Consider the following 16,069-nt stretch of genomic DNA (forward strand, 5'->3'; position numbering starts at 1 on the left):
CAACTTCACAAAATTAATCAATAATCAGGCCTAAAGAATGGTCCTCAAATACTCAGTCATGTGACATATAATGGAGAGTAGATAAACATGATTAATCTTTGTCCTTTAAATTCATTTCATGCCTTTAAATTATGAGGCAGTCACCTGTTTTCAAGTTGAGTTGTTTGTTTGTTTGTTTTCTTTTAAAAAGAGAAATTTTGGAACTCATAGGAATTACTAAGCTGTGAATTTCTTGCCTGTGTTTCTGTGCTTAGACAAAGGTCACCAGAATACAATCGTATTCTATAGTTATATAAAATAAGCTCTCAAGTATTACATGCTATGAAAAAAATAAGCAAGCTCTATGCTCAAGTAATGAAATTACTCCAAAAGACTGGTCTGGTATAGCTGTTTTAAATTCTTTAGTGTTCCTGCAAGCACATGTTCTCATATCTATGTGTCTACAACTATAATAAGTTGTCTCTAGAACTCCACAGTGACAAAGACGCCTGTACATTTTCTAGCTACCAAACAGTTTCGGTTTCTATTCGAAGAAGAGATAAGAATGAGACTCGATATGCAAGGTCTGTTATGACACTGGAGAACGTAAGCCTTCTTAATTTGTTTCGCATCATGCTTTATTGGTTATGAGATACTTCTGCACCACAAAGTACCGTGTCAGGGCTTACATTTAATCAGGCCATATTCCACATTTATGAATTAGCAGTGAAGCTGACAGATTGGATGTTGTGATTCTGTTGCCCAGTAACCTGATTAGGTGACTTTGCTTTTTCCTTATCTGGGCTCCATAACAGAAATGCTCCACTTGTGCCAACCAAGGAATTTTGTAGTTCAAGCAAACATGCCCTTCTGTGCATGATGTGCATGGCAAAACTGAAAAGAAGTGCACACATTTTCAGAAAAATCTCTTTACTTTACAGTCTATATTTATCACAGTTGTTATAGATAGCCAGAATAATGGCCAGAAAACCATCAGAAAAATGTATGTTGTGACACAAAGATGTTATCCCAAATTAAAACTCAGAATATTTTAGACCCTACAAAACGGTAGACTGCCCTGCTCCACACAGCCTGACTTTAATGTAATCCCAGTGAAACCAGGTATTTGAATAGAAAAATTATTGGAAATATTTACTGAAGGCTGGCAGATGTTTGAGTTTATAAAAGCCTATAAAAACACTGTGCAGGGATCACCAAAATCTTGGCAAAAGTTGTATTTTCAGAAGGTAATAAATTGTTTTCTCCCTTAGACTCAGTTTACTTCTCATTTCAACTTTATAATGACAAAGGTTAAAAAGTTATAGATAACCATGATCCTTATATTGCCACCTGCCTCCATAAACTGAGATTTGAATAAAAACCAAACATACTTCAACACTTAGCAATATAAGATGACAGTTATTCTTTTGGTTTATATTTACCTCTATAAAGCAACCTCACCTTGATAGATATTATCTTGTGTTTTACGTCTATCATTTTACAGTGCAGGAACAGAACCAGCTTCAAACAGATACTTGAAAATAAGAATATATAATCTACTACTCTTCCAACTGCAATCTTTAAAAACAATAAATGGAAGCTGCAAGAGTTGCAGTTACCTCTGAAACTTCCCAGCTCAAAATATAAAGCAACTTCGGAGCAAGCTTTAAAAATAAAATCATACTATAAATTGTCACAAATGCCTTCATTTAGAAAGATATATGCACAGTTTATATCATTCCTCATGAAGGCAATAACACATTGAAATTCCTAATCTGAACATATTCCATTTATATGATTTTCTGATATTTTGGTATTTATTTATGAGTATTATTTGTATTAGAGAATAATTAAATGGAAGTTACAGAGAGCATGTTATGCTCTAAAATCTCATAGCATTTAAAGATTCCCAGAAAGATTGATTTCATCAACTTCCTCGCCATTTTCTAATATATCAAACACCGTAGTCTTAGCAGATTGATAGGTATGCATGCTAAATATAGTTGTGGAAACTTCCTACCTATGTTATGGAAAACTCATCTGCAGAGACCTGGAGACAAATTAATTGCTTGTAAAGATCAACAGTTACCTCATTACTTTTTACTATCCTGTTTGAAGTCTAAAAGCCAGATCACAGCTAAATTGCATGAAGTGCTCAGCCCTGACTAGAGAATACAACCAGACATGAATCATTTTATGATTTCTTTATACCAAAGATTTTTATTTTTTTTTTATGTAATTTCCCCTCCAGTTCTTAACAAATGAAAATAAAATTGGGGACTCCAATCACTGGTTGCCAATCTAGAAATACTCTAATCCAATCAACCCTGCACAACAGTCTGCATGAATACAAAATCACATATCTGTCTGACTTACTCCTATACTTGAAACTGAAATCTTACCATTGTTAATATAAATACAAACCAATGGTAATTTTTAATACTATATAGCTCCAGGATTCTTTTGCTGCTTTCAATTAATTTGTGATTTGTGTGTCAATCTGTTCCAACTAAAATAGATTAAGGGTGGTTCTCACAAGTGATGGCCATTCTACCTTCACAACTTAGTCAAGAAAACTTGCTTTCAAGCAGTTCTTCTGTCCAGTTCTACTTTTCTATAATTCTGAAGAACAGATTACCAATTAAGTCTACATGTGTTCTGGGTTTATAAAACACTATTCATGTTTCTTAAGGTTTTTACTTATGGATTTTTGAGGCAAAGATTATATTTTCCACTGTATGTTATTCAGTGTTGAGTTAAATAAGCTAATTTAAAATAGCTAATATAATTAATTTATATATAAGTAGCAAGTAAATTTTCCTTGAAGCTAACCATGAAAAACATAACAATATATATCCTCTTCTCATAATAGCCCAAGTGTTACCCAACCAAGTGTGCTTTTCTTTCTGGCTGCTGTTTTTCTCTTAAACATGAATCTTAACTTCTTTTCAAATTTCTCAGGAAATCATGAATGTTTGCATTCTTCATGTTAGCAAACAGCATTAACAATAATCCAGGAATTAATTTAGAAGACTAGAATTCTACTAGGTTTATGAGAAATTAAACTAATTTATAGTCCTGATTTGGGCTGGGATAGAGTTAATTTTCTTCCTAGTAGCTGGTATGGTGCTGTGTTTTGGATTTAGAATGACAATAATGTTGATAACATGCTGATACTTTAGTTGTTGCAGAGCAGTGCTTACATTGAATCAAGGGCTTTGCAGCTTTTTATGCCATCCTGCCAACAAGGAGGCATGCACAAGGAGCTGGGAGGGAACACAGCCAGGGCAGCTGGCCCAAACTGGCCAAAGGGATGTCCCACACCATATGGCTGACAAACGATAACTAGGAGTTGTTGGCTGGGGTGGGGCTGCTGCTTCTCATGGACTGGTCAGGCTTCAGTCCATGGGTCATGAGCAATCACATTATCCATTACTTGCTTTGCATATTCTTCTATCATTATTGTTTATTATTATTATTATTATTATTGTGATTGTTGTTGTTATTGTTATTGTTGTTGTTGTTGTTGTTATTATTATTATTATTATTGTTATTATTTTACCTTCTTTTTCTGTCCTATTAAACAGTCTTTATCTCAATGCACAAGTTTTTTACCTTTCTTTTTTTTTAATTCTCTGTGTGAAGTGGGATGAGTGAATCACAGAATCACAGAACCATAAAACACCCCAAGTTGAAAGGGACCCAAAAGGATCATCGAGTCCAAATCCTGACTCCACACAGATCTACCCAAAAATTCAGACCATATGACTAAGAGCATAGTCCAAATGTTTCTTAAACTCCAGCAGGCTTGGTTCCATGACTACGTCTCTGGGGAGCCTGTTCCAGCAGGCGATCACCTTGTCAGTGAAGAGTGAGCTAAAGTCTGTATGGTGCTTAGCTGCCTGCTGCGTTGAACATTTATCCAAATGATTCATGTTCATGTTGTGGCAATGAAGACTTGAAAAGTCTTTGCAAACTGAAGTTACTGATTAATTTAGTTACATTAGTATAACAGAAATGATAAAGAAATTAGCCAGAAAACACAAATACATACTTTCTGTATTGACTTATGATTTATTTTTTTTTGCAATGTGTTTTTTAAACTGTACCTTTGAAAACATAATAATTAACACTTAAACATAAGAAAAATGGTTGTTTAAAAAGCAAGTTGAGATTACATCAGGAGACATGAATTTGATGCTAGCAAATTAAAAACATAACCATGCAATCTATCAGATATAACATAATAACAACAAAAAAAGAATTATGACTTTAGTCTATATAAATGATTAATTTTACTATTAAACTTCACTTGTTTGCTTTCTTATGAATTATTAAAACCGGAAAATATTCTATAAACTATATAGCAAAAACATAGAAAATTGTGCCTTCAGGGAGATATTTCCTCTCATATTACTTTATCAAGGACACCCTTATTACTTTGTAATAAGGGTAAGTAATTACAGATATTACTTTTTTCCCCCTTATTTCAAAAAAAATAAAAATAAAATTATCTGTCCATAGTCAAGACCCTGCTTTCACACCCGCATTACATAGCCTCTTCCAAACATTACCATCTCACATGCAATCTACCATCTCTCAATTACTTTTTGATGTATGTAAATACACCAAGCAAAACAGGAGTGAATCATTGCTGAATACTGACTGTTAAAATATTATTTTTTTCCACGTAAACATAAAACTTGTACATTCATACTAATAACGGTTATTCAAAGTTACTAGCATTCTAGTACAAATCTTTCTGCTGATACTTCTACTGGAAACACAGGCGACAATTTTTCTCCTTTTGCCTTCTAAAAACTATCAGAAATTGAACTATGCTGTATACTACCACACCAGTTCCATTAAGCAGAAGAGCACAGACAATGGACAGGTGTTTCTGAAAGTCCACAAGATGCTCTCTGCCACTGGTGGTGGTGATCTCTTCATGGTCAAACCAAATCCCATGCTTTAAAGTGAAAATACATAAATAAACAAATACACCAATGGAGCTAAAACTTTTTTTCTTATAATTTATGTATGAAATTCTTTACAAAATAAAAAATATGCTCCAACAATTTGCTCAGCGTTAACTGTACACAGTCACCCGAGCACAAGATTTAGACTTCCTTATAAGAAATCTAACAACGTAACTAGAAAACTCAGAAATCTTTAATCCTAATGACATTCCATAACTGCAGATATATTTTTTATCTTAATTACTTATTAGTCTGTCAAAAACAGTTTTTCTATCATAAAGTAACTGGCTTCAGAGACGAGGGGAAAGCAGTGGATATTCTGTCTCCCTGGACTTCAGTAGGTCCTCAAGCACCTTTTCCTACACAACCCTCATCTAATGAAGAATAGGCTGAATGATCAGACAGTAGGGTGGATTGAAATCTGGTTCAATGGCAAGGACCAGCAGGTGGTAAGTGTCCTAGCTTGAGGCCAGTAAGTAGGGGTATACCCGAGGGGTCAATACCTGTCCTATTTATCATCATTAATGATGTGGAAGATGGGACAGAGAGTACCGGCAACAACATGCCAGTGAAACAAAACTGGTAGGAGTGGCTGATATCCCAGAGGGTCATGCTGTCATTACAGGGGAATTGGAGAGGTTGGAGAAATGGTCTGACAGGCATCTCATAACACAGAAAAAGGAGAAACCCAAAGTCATGCAACACAGAAAGAACAGCCCCAGGCACCAACACGAGCAGACAGACACCCAATTGCAAAGCACCTTTTAGAAAAGCACATAAGGGACTGGGTAAACACAAATAGAACATAAGCCAGCAGTGTGTCTTTCAGACAAAGGAGGCTAATGTTAAAGTGCAGTGATGACAGAATCTGACAATTGCAGTGGTAATGGAACCAGCACTGGCTTCAGCATGCAACAATCCAACACCACACACCATCTCTCCTGCTGTGGAGGACTGTTATTACAGATGGAACCCAAACTCATGGACTAAATAAAAACAATAGAAATTTTAGGGGGATGGCCAACAGACTAAGGGAATTATATCTGTGAATGTGTATAAATATCAGAAGATATGAAATGTGGTGTTGATTAATTAGGATTTATTGGAAAGCATGGGACCTGAAAAGGGCATAGATGGTATAGAATAAGGGGTGGATATCATTCTTGACTGGGCTGGGATAGAGTTTGTTGTTGCCTTAGTAGCTGATATGATGCTAAGTTTTGGACTTAACATGTGAATAATGAGGATAACACTTTAATTTTTGAGTTGTTCTAGACAGTAAATACACTAAATCAAGGACTTATCATATCCCCATAGTGTCCAGACACCAAGGAGCCTTTCAGCTGAGGAAAGGCTGAGAGGGCTGGCACTGTTCAGCCAAAGAGTGGAAAGCTCAGGAGATTACATCAAGGTGTGCAAATATCTGAAAGGAGGGTGCAAAGAGGACCCAGCCAGGCCCTTTTCAGTGGTGCCCAGTGACAGAAGGAGAGCCGGTGGTCACAACTGGAACAGGACAGGTTCTGTCTGAACATCGGCAAACGCTTCTTTACTGTGCAATTTACTGTACTGACAATTGCAGTGGTAATGGAACCAGCACTGGCTTCAGCATGCAACAATCCAACACCACACACCATCTCTGCTGCTGTGAAGGACTGTTATTAAGATGGAACCCAAACTCATGGACTAAATAACTAAATAACTGAGTTTGCACCCTCACTGAGTTTGCCCATGACACCAGCTTGGGTGGGATTGTTGATCTGGCTGAGGCTAGGAAGGCCCTGCAGAGGGATCTCGATAGGCCAGATCGATGAGCTGTGTCCAGTTGTATGGCATTCAACAGGGCCAAATGCTGGGTACAACACTTGGGGCATAACAACCCGTTGCAGCCGCACAGGCTTGGGGACCAGTGACTGGAAAGTTGTCTGGCAGAAAAGGACCTGGGGGTGCTGGTCAACTGCCCGATGGACACGAGACAGCTGTGTGTCCGGCTGGCCAAGAGAGCCAGCAGCCTCCTGGCCTGCACCAGAAGCAGTCTGGCCAGCAGGAGGAGGAAAGAGATCATCCCCCTGTCCATAGCACTGGTGACAAAGAACACACCTTGTGTTCTCTGGTCACTTTGGTGCCCCTCGCTACAAGAACTCTGAGTTGCTGAAATGCATTGAGAGAAGAGCAGCAAAGCTGCTGAAGGGCCTAGAAAACAAGACCAATGAGGAGAGGCTGAGGAACTGGGGTTGTCTCGTCTGATGAAAAGCAGGCTGAGGGGGACACCTCATCACTCTCTACAACCACCTGAAAGGGAGTGGTAGCAAGGTGGGTGTCAGGCTCTTCTCTCAGATGACAAGTGAGAGGATGTCAGGCGACAACCTCAAGGTTCCCTAGGGGAGGTTTACATTCGATAACAGGAAGAATTTCTTGACAGACGGGCTGCTTAGGCATCACAATGGGCTGCCCAGGGAAGTAGTGGAGTCACCATCCCTGGAAGTACTTGCAACATGTACGAAGTGGCGCTTAGGGACAAGGTTTTGCGGGGGACTTGGCAGTGTTAGGTTAATGGTTGGACTTGATGATCCTCAGAGTCTTTTCCAACCTACGTCATTCTAAGAAAAGACCGCAAAGGGGATGCAAGAACTGGAGCATATCTCCTCTGAGGAAAGGCTGAGAGAGCTGGCACTGTCCAGCCAGAAGAGCAGAAGGCTCAGGGGATCTCATCACGGTCTACAAATATCTCAATGGCGGGTGCAAAGAGGACAGAGCCCGGCCCTTTTCAGTGGTGCCCACTGACAGAAGGAGAGCCAGTGGTCACAACTGGAACACGACAGGTTGTCTAATATCAGCAAATGCTTCTGCCCTCCTTGATCTGTTGCTGGAGAACAGAGAGGGTCTTGTGGGGGAAAGACGTGGCAATTGGCAGCTGTCTTGGTCATAGTGACCATGAAGTGGTTGAGTTTAAAGTTTTTGTTGACAAGAGTTCAATTGCCACCAAATCTTCAGCCCTGGATATGGGGAGAGCAGACTTCAGGCTGCTCAGGAACTAGTCAGCAAGGTTCCCTGGGAAACTGCTTTTTCAAACATTGGTGTCCATCAGTGCTGGCCAGTCTTTAAGCACTGCCTCCTAACAGCACAGGATCAGGCAATTCCAGAATATCAGAAGTCAAGCAGGCAGGGCAGAAGGCTGGCTTGGCTGACCAGGGATCTTCTTCTGGAGCTTAGGCATAAAAAGAAAGTGTATGGCTGCTAAAAGCAGCGTCAGGCAACATGGAAGGAATACAGGGACACTTCGCATTTATAGGGAGAAAATTTGTGTGGCCAAAGCCCCATTAGAGTTGAAAGATAGATGGAAAATGGAGGACCAGAGAAAACATAGGTCTGCTATTGATGAGGAAGGTCACCTCACAGACAAGCACATGGGCAAAGCAGAGACGTTTAATGCCTTCTTTGCCTCTGTCTTCAACGCTGAAGACGGGCTTTGCGACCCCACGTGCCCTGAGCTGGAGGACCGTGACAGTGGGAATGACAAAATCCCAACCAACCCTGAATATGTGCGGGATTTGCTGCTCAAACCTGGATCCACGCAAGTCCATGGGTCTGGATGGGATTCATCCCAGGGTGCTTAGAGAGTCAGCTGACATCATTGCGGGACCTCTCCATTATTTTTCAACGGTCTTGGGAATCGGGAGAGGTCCCAGTACGCTGGAAGCTGGCAAATGTTGTACCGATTTTCAGGAAGGGCAAGAAAGAGGACCCTGGCAACTACATGCCTGTCAGTGCCTGGTAAGATTATGGAGAAGATTATCCTTGAAGTTACTGAAGCGCACTTGGGGGACAATGCAGTCATTGGTCCCAGCCAATGTGGTTTCATGACGGGTAGGTCCTGTTTGACTAACTTGATTTCCTTTTATGATAAGATCACCCACCCAGTTGATCAAGGCAAACCAGCTGATGGGATCTTCTTGAATTTCAGCAAAGTTTTTGACACAGCTGCCCACAGGATCCTACTGGACAAAATGTCCAGCACACAGCTAAACAAAAACACCACACGATAGGTGAACAATTGGCCGACAAATACGGCTCAAAGGCTTGTGGCAAATGGGTCCACATCAGGCTGGCACCCAGTCACTAGTGGGGTCTGCCAAAGCTCCATTTTAGGGACAATTCTCCTCCACATCTTTAAAAATGATTTGGATGTAGAACTAGAAGGTGTTTTGAGCAAATGTGCTGATGCTACTAAGCTTGGAGGAGCTGTTGACTCTCCTGAGGGTGGGAAGGCCTCACAGAGGGATCTGGACAGACTGGAGAGCTGGGCAATCACCAACCACATGTAGTTTAACAAGAGCAAGTGCCGGGGCCTGCACCTGCGAAGGGCAACAAGACGCAGGGCAGCAGCCCCACAGAGAAGGATCTGGAGGTTGTGGTTGGCAGCAAGCTGAATATGAGCCAGCATGGCAGCCAGGAGGGTGAACTGTATCCTGGGGTGCATCAGGCCTGGCATTGCCAGTCAGTCCAGGGACGTGTTGTTCCTGTCTTCTCTGCACCGGTGCAGCCTCACTTCAAGTACTGTGTGCAGTTCTGGGCACCACAGTACAAAAAGGACATGAAACTATTGGAGAGTGTCTGGAGGAGGGCAACAAAGATGGTGAAGGGCCTAGAGGGGAAGATGTATGAGGAGCAGCTGAGGTCACTTGGCCTGTTCAGCCTGGAAAAGAAGGGAGACCTCATCGTGGCCTATAGCTTCCTCATGAGGGGGAGTGCAGGCGCACGCACCCATCTATTCTCTTTAGTGACCAGTGATAGGACCCGAGGGAATGGTGTCAAGCTGTAACAGGGGAGTTTTAGGCTAGGCATCAGGAAGAGGTTCTTCACCAAGAGGGTTGTCACACACTGGAGCAGGCACCCCACAGGGACATAGTCACAGCACCAAGCCTGTTGGAGTTTAAGAAGTGTTTGGACTGCAGACAGAGTCACATGGTCTGAATCTTTGGGTAGACCTATGTGGAGCCAGGAGTTGGACTCGATGGTCCTTGTGGGTCCCTTCCAACTCGGAATATTCTATGATTCTTTACTGTGGGGGTGACTGAGCAACAGAACAACTTGCCCACAGGGACTTTCCCACCAGCAACAAGGGATGAGCCCTTCTGCTGAGTCCCTCTGACAGCCCTCAGAGGAGCTGAGTCAGGGTGCTCTGTACCCAGGACATCACCAGGGTTCCCTGCCTGCATTGCTGGAACATGGAGCTCCGCAGCCTGCCACCACAGGACCCAACATGTCGGAGGTTAGACAACGCCCCTAGGCTGTGACAAGATGGCAAATGCCCAGCAAAGCAGCAGGCTTTCCCCTTTGGAGGGGCTGCTGTCCTCACTGGGCAGAGCTTGGGGGCAGCCCCAGAGGCCTCTGTGATGTCGCAGAGCAGCATCTGTGACTGCTCCAACCTCACCGCTCTGCACATTTGGTTCAGGACTCCTGTGAGTTCACACGCGTGGTGTGCAGGCTCCAGGAGCATCCCGGGCTATTCTGAGTTGCACCTTTGTGCATTCTCGTGTGGTGGGGTACTGCAGGTCCCCACAGCACCTGTCCTGGAGCTGCGGGCACAACGAAGGTGCCAGGGTTCTTGGCACCATCGACAGCGCCCAGACAGCTCCTCTGCGTTCTTGGACCTCCTCCTTCAGGTACCCTCTGCTAACTCCAGCCGTGCTGCTGGCCTGGGAGAGTGAATGGGGGGCTGAGATTAGGGAGCAAAGGCAGGTGCCGAGAGCAGCCCTTGTGACGGCTGGCCCACATGGCTGAACCCGGTGATGATGATGATGAGGAAGAAGAATTTCAGCCCACAAGAAGGCCCTTCAGGAGGCCCTCACCTCCCTGCAACCTCCACTCTCCTGGGCTCTCTGTGCTTTCCCACTCCTCCTAGTATGACTCTCTTGACAGGCAGGACACTCCATCCCGTGCCGAGGAGGACCTGGAGCACAGCGGCTGTACAGCAACAGCCGGCAGGGGCCAGATGCAGCAGGCGGGGCCATCCGAGGCAGCAGCAGGGGAACAGTGCCCCATCTGCCTGGGCACCACCAGAAACACTGCCTACACCTACACCTGCTGCCATGCCTTCTGCTTCCGCTGCATCCGGCGGTGGGCTGCCACCAGCTCCGCGTGCCCGCTCTGCAGGCAGCCCATCGACCGCATCCTGCACACGGTGCGAGCGGACGACGACTACCAGCAGTACGTGTGCAGGCCGTCCGCTCACGGCCGCAGGAACGCCGCCAGGGAGAGAGTCCGCAGCAGATCCCCTCAGCGCCGCTACAACCTGCGCCCACGGCCCACCAACAATGGCCCCGCAGCTGGGAGAAGGGGGCCGCAGGGGATCGCACGAGCAGACGGGGCCGGCGCAGCTCCAGGGCCCATCAACGCTGCCCCCCAGCAGGCTGCAGGGCAGCGCCCCACCAGCCCCGCCAACGGACCCATCCTCCGCATCGGCTCACTGCTGCTGCGGCCCCTGCGCATCCAGCTCCCCGACACCAGCGGCCGATGAACAGCAGGGCCCTCACAAGCAGCCATGTGGGCCGTGAGGAATCTCACTGTGAAAACATCTGTCCTCCCAAACAACAGCTACATGGGTTGAGGCCCTGCTTTTCTCTTTCATTAAATTATTTAATTAATAAGAATTTTCCCTTAATAATTACTTTCCCTTTAAATAAATATCCTTATCTCAACCCGTCAGTTGTTTCTTTCCTTTTCTTCTTCCTCTCCTTTTCCTAGCGAGGTAAACCCACCCTCACTGAGTTTGGCCATGACACCAGGCTGGGCAGGACTGTTGATCTGGCTTAGGTTAGGCAGGCCCTGCAGAGGGATCCCGATAGGCTAAATCAATGGGCTGTGTCCAGCTGTATGCCATTCAACAGGGCCAAATGCTGAGTACAACTCTAGGGGCATAACGACCCCTGGCAGCTGTACAGGCCTGGGGAACAGTGGCATTGCCAAGGGATGTGTTAGAGTCACCATCCCTGGAAGTACTTGAGACATGTAAGATGTGGCACTTAGGGACATGGCTTTGTGGTTGACTTGGCAGTGTTAGGTTGGACTCTGCACATCCAGGTCCCCGGCACGAGCCAACACTGAACAGCAGGGGCCTGACAAGCACCAGGGCGGCAGCCTCCAAACCCATCCACCAACAGGCAGGCCGAGGGTCCTCTAGGCCTGCTGCTCCTTCTGTCAGGACAGCCCTGGCTCCGCTGCCTCCCCCATTCTCCCTCCCCTCCCCCTTCCCTCCTCCCAGTGCCTCCACACCCAAATTTTATCTGGCCCAGCAGCAACACCCCAGTTCCTCTCCTTCCCATAGCCAGGCTCATCCCCCAGAAGCTCTGAACAAAAACTACCCCCTGGAACGACAAGCAGAACTGCACTACCAAGCAGCTGTGCAGTCTCTGTGCTGGCAGATACTGAAAAGCTATCTCAGCATGGTCCTGGGACAGCTGGTTAGCCTTCTTGAGCGGGAGGGTGGGACAACAAGACTTTCAGAGGACCCTTCCAACCTCAACCATTCTGTGGCTTTCTAGTTATTCTCCAAAACACCAATAAAACTACCTCTGAAGTCTGAAAGCAGGTACCAGTGTTGATCACAATCATTTCATATAAAGTCAGACATTTCATCAAGCTCTCCCCACGAGCTAATACTTTCCCTGACAGCCACGCACCTCCTTCCACCTGGACTTCAGCTGAGCTGGAGCATTGGCCACGGTGGCTCTTTTAGTGATGCAGGCGTCAGCCATCCAAGCACAAATGGAACCCTTTCAGTTATCACAACGGCACTCCATGGAGCTCTCTGAGACACCTGGGCACGGAGAGAAGTGGGCCCACTGAGCTCTCTGCTTCCTTCCCCATCCAGCTACGCCCACTCACAGTCCCACCTTTGGGCCTTCCCCAAGAACGCTCAAGGGGGGGCCTCACACATTTCCACCAGTGTCTGAACAGTGTCCCTTCACAGCGTTTGGCCATCCCCAAATGCTCTTGCCCCGTAGCCTGTCAGGTCTCCCACAGCCCTGGAGGCAGTGACCCCTTGCAACCTGCAATGCCGTCCCTCCCCCCAGCTGCTGCAGCTGACCCCTCCCAGCTCTGCAGAAGCCCACCTGGCACTACTTGTGGACACCAAGAAGAAGGAAAAGAAGGCTATCAGCAAAGAAGTCTGCCAGCCCTCTGGCCTGCATTAGGAGGAGTGCTGGCAGCACACTGAGGCAGGAGAGTCTCCCCTACTCAGCACTGGGGATGGCACACCTGAATGAGTTCTGTATCCAGTTCAAATGAGCAGTCCATAGTGCACAGATGGAGCTATTGCACAGAGTCTAGCAACACACAGAGCCTTGCACAGTGAAGACTTTGAGTCGAAGGGGACATGCTTAGTGAGCTATTACACCACCTGAATACACACACAGATCATATGGGTGCTGATGGCATCCACCCAAGGGTACCAAAGGAGCCAGCAGATGTGCTCACCAAGCCACTTGAAATCATTTATCAACAGTCCTGGCTAACCAGGGAGGTCCCAGGCATCTGGAGGTTTGTGTATGTGATGCCATCTACAGGAAGGGCAGGAAGGAGGATCCAGGGAATTACACGCCTGTCAGTCTGGCCTCAGTGCCAGCGAAGGGCACGGAGCAGATCCTCTCATGTGCCATCACATGGCACTGTCCCAGTTTAAGTTAGTACAGAGTTAATTTTCCTCCTAGTAACTGGTAGGGTACTATGTTTTGGCTTAGGATGAGAACAGTGCTGATAACATGCCGGTGTTTTAATTGTTGTAGAGCATTGCTTATACTAAGCCAAGGACTTTTCAGCTTCTCACTGTGTTCTTCCAGTGAGCAGGCTGTAGGTGCAGCAAGGGAGAGGACAGACCCAGGACATCTGACTCGAACCGTCCAAAGGAGTATTCCGTACAATCTGACGTCATGCTAAACAAGATATAGGGGTGCATAGCTGGAGTGGGGAAGGCAGCTCTTCAGGGAAAGGCTGAACATCAGTCTTCAGTTGGTGAGCAATTGTATTGTGCATCACTTGTTTCATACCATTATTAGTAGTATTTAATAGTAATAGTAATATGCTATTTAATAGTATTTTATAGTATTTAATAGCATTTATTTAAAAAAAATAATTTAATAGTATTTAATAGTAATAATATTACTGTTATCATTATTATTAGTATTATCATTATTTTTATCTTCCTGTCTTAATAAACTGTCCTTAACTCACAGCCTTCACTTTCCTGTTTCTCTCCCCCATCCCACAGAGGGAGGGGGAGGCATGAGCAAACTGCTGTGTGTAGTGTTTAGTTGCTGGCTGGGTTAAACCACAACAGGCAGATACAGGACAACCAGGTGATCAAAGCCAGTCAGCACAGGTTTATGAAAGGGAGAAATGCGGGAAAGGCTCTGAATGTTCTTTACTTGGACTTAGAAAAGCAGCTGTTACTATTTCTGACAGCATTGTCCAGGAGAAGCTGACTGCTTATGGCTTGCACGTTGTGCTCTTTACTAGGGAAAAAGTGGCTGGAAGGCCAAAGGGTTGTTGTGAATGGAGTTAAATCCAGATGGTGACTGGCCCCAAGCAGTGTTCTCCAGGGCTCACTACTGGGGATGCTTTTGTTTAACATTTTCATCAAACATCTGGATGAGGGGATCAAGTGCACCCTCACTGAGTTTGCCCATGACACCAGCTTAGGCAGGACTGTTGATCTAAGAAGGCCCTGCAGAGGGCTCTCGATAGGCTAGATCGATGGGCCGTGTCCAGCTGTATGGCATTCAACAGGGCCAAATGCAACAGGGCAGCGCTTGGGGGCAGCCCCAGAGGCCTCTGTGATGTCGCAGAGCAGCATCTGTGACTGCTCCAACCTCACTGCTCTGCCGCGAGGTACTTTTGGTTCAGGACTCCTGTGAGTTCAGACGCGTGGCGTGCCAGCTCCAGGAGCATCCCGGCCTTCACTGAGTTGCACCTTTGTGCGTTCTTTTGTACTGCAGGTCCCCACAGCAACTGTCCCAGGTTGTGAGCACAATGAAGGTGCCATGGTCCTTGGCACCATCGATGACATTCAGCCAGCTCCTCCACCTTCTCTGACCTCCTCCTTCAGATACCCTCTGCTAAATCCAGCCATGCTGCTGGCCTGGGAGAGAGGGTGGGGGCTACAGGGTCTGGGACTGGGGGGGACAAGGCAGGTGCAGAGAACAGCCATTGAGATGGGTAGCCCACATGGCTGAACCTAATGCTGATGAAGAGGTAGAAGAAGAATTTCAGCCCACAAGGAGGCCCTTAAGGAAGCCCTTACCTCCCCACTACATCCACTCTCTTGGGCTCTCTTGGCAGGCAGGACACTCCATCCCGTGCCAAGGAGGACCTGGAGCACAGCGGTTCTGCAGCAACAGCTGGCAGTGGCCATATGCAGCCAGCAGGGACATCGGAGGCAGCAGCAGGGGAACGGTGCCCCATCTGCCTGGGCACCATCAGAAACACTGCCTACACCTACACCTGCTGCCACGCCTTCTGCTTCCGCTGCATCTGGCAGTGGGCTGCCACCAGCTCCGCGTGCCCGCTCTGCAGGCAGCCCATCGACCGCATCCTGCACACGGTGCGAGCGGACGACGACTACCAGCAGTACGTGTGCAGGCCGTCTGCTCATGGCCGCAGGAATGCCGCCAGGGAGAGGGTCCGCAGCAGATCCCCTCAGCGCCGCTACAACCTGCGCCCACGGCCCACCAACAATGGCCCCACAGCTGGGAGAAGGGGGCCGCAGGGGATCACACAAGCAGATGGGTCTGGCGCAGCTCCAGAGTCCATCAACGCTGCCCCCCAGCAGGCTGCAGGGCAGAGCCCCACTGGCCCAACCAACAGTCCTGTCCTCCGCGTCACCTCGATGCAGCTGCAGACCCTGCGCATCCAGCTCCCCGACACCAGAGGCTGATGAACAGCAGGGCCCTCACAAGCACCCATGTGGGACAGGAGGAATCTCACTGTGAAAATATATGTCCTCCTGTCTGGAAGCCCTGCTTTTCCCTTTTGTTTAATAATTTAATTAATAATGATTTTCCCTTAAGAATTGTTTTTTCTTTAAATAAAATATCATGGTGTCAACCTGTGAGTTG

At 46.2% G+C, this 16,069-nt stretch overlaps 1 protein-coding gene across 8 annotated transcripts in view; it reads right to left on the minus strand.

Annotated features, from left to right (window-relative positions):
* PDE4D (phosphodiesterase 4D) overlaps positions 1-16,069 on the minus strand; it is a gene marked incomplete at its 5' end in the record, with an annotated part of 636,111 nt that overhangs the window by 342,659 nt on the left and 277,383 nt on the right. The window lies entirely within an intron of this gene.

Source organism: Aythya marila (genome assembly GCF_965140915.1).
Source record: "Aythya marila genome assembly, chromosome: Z".
Taxonomy (NCBI): Eukaryota; Metazoa; Chordata; class Aves; order Anseriformes; family Anatidae; genus Aythya; species Aythya marila.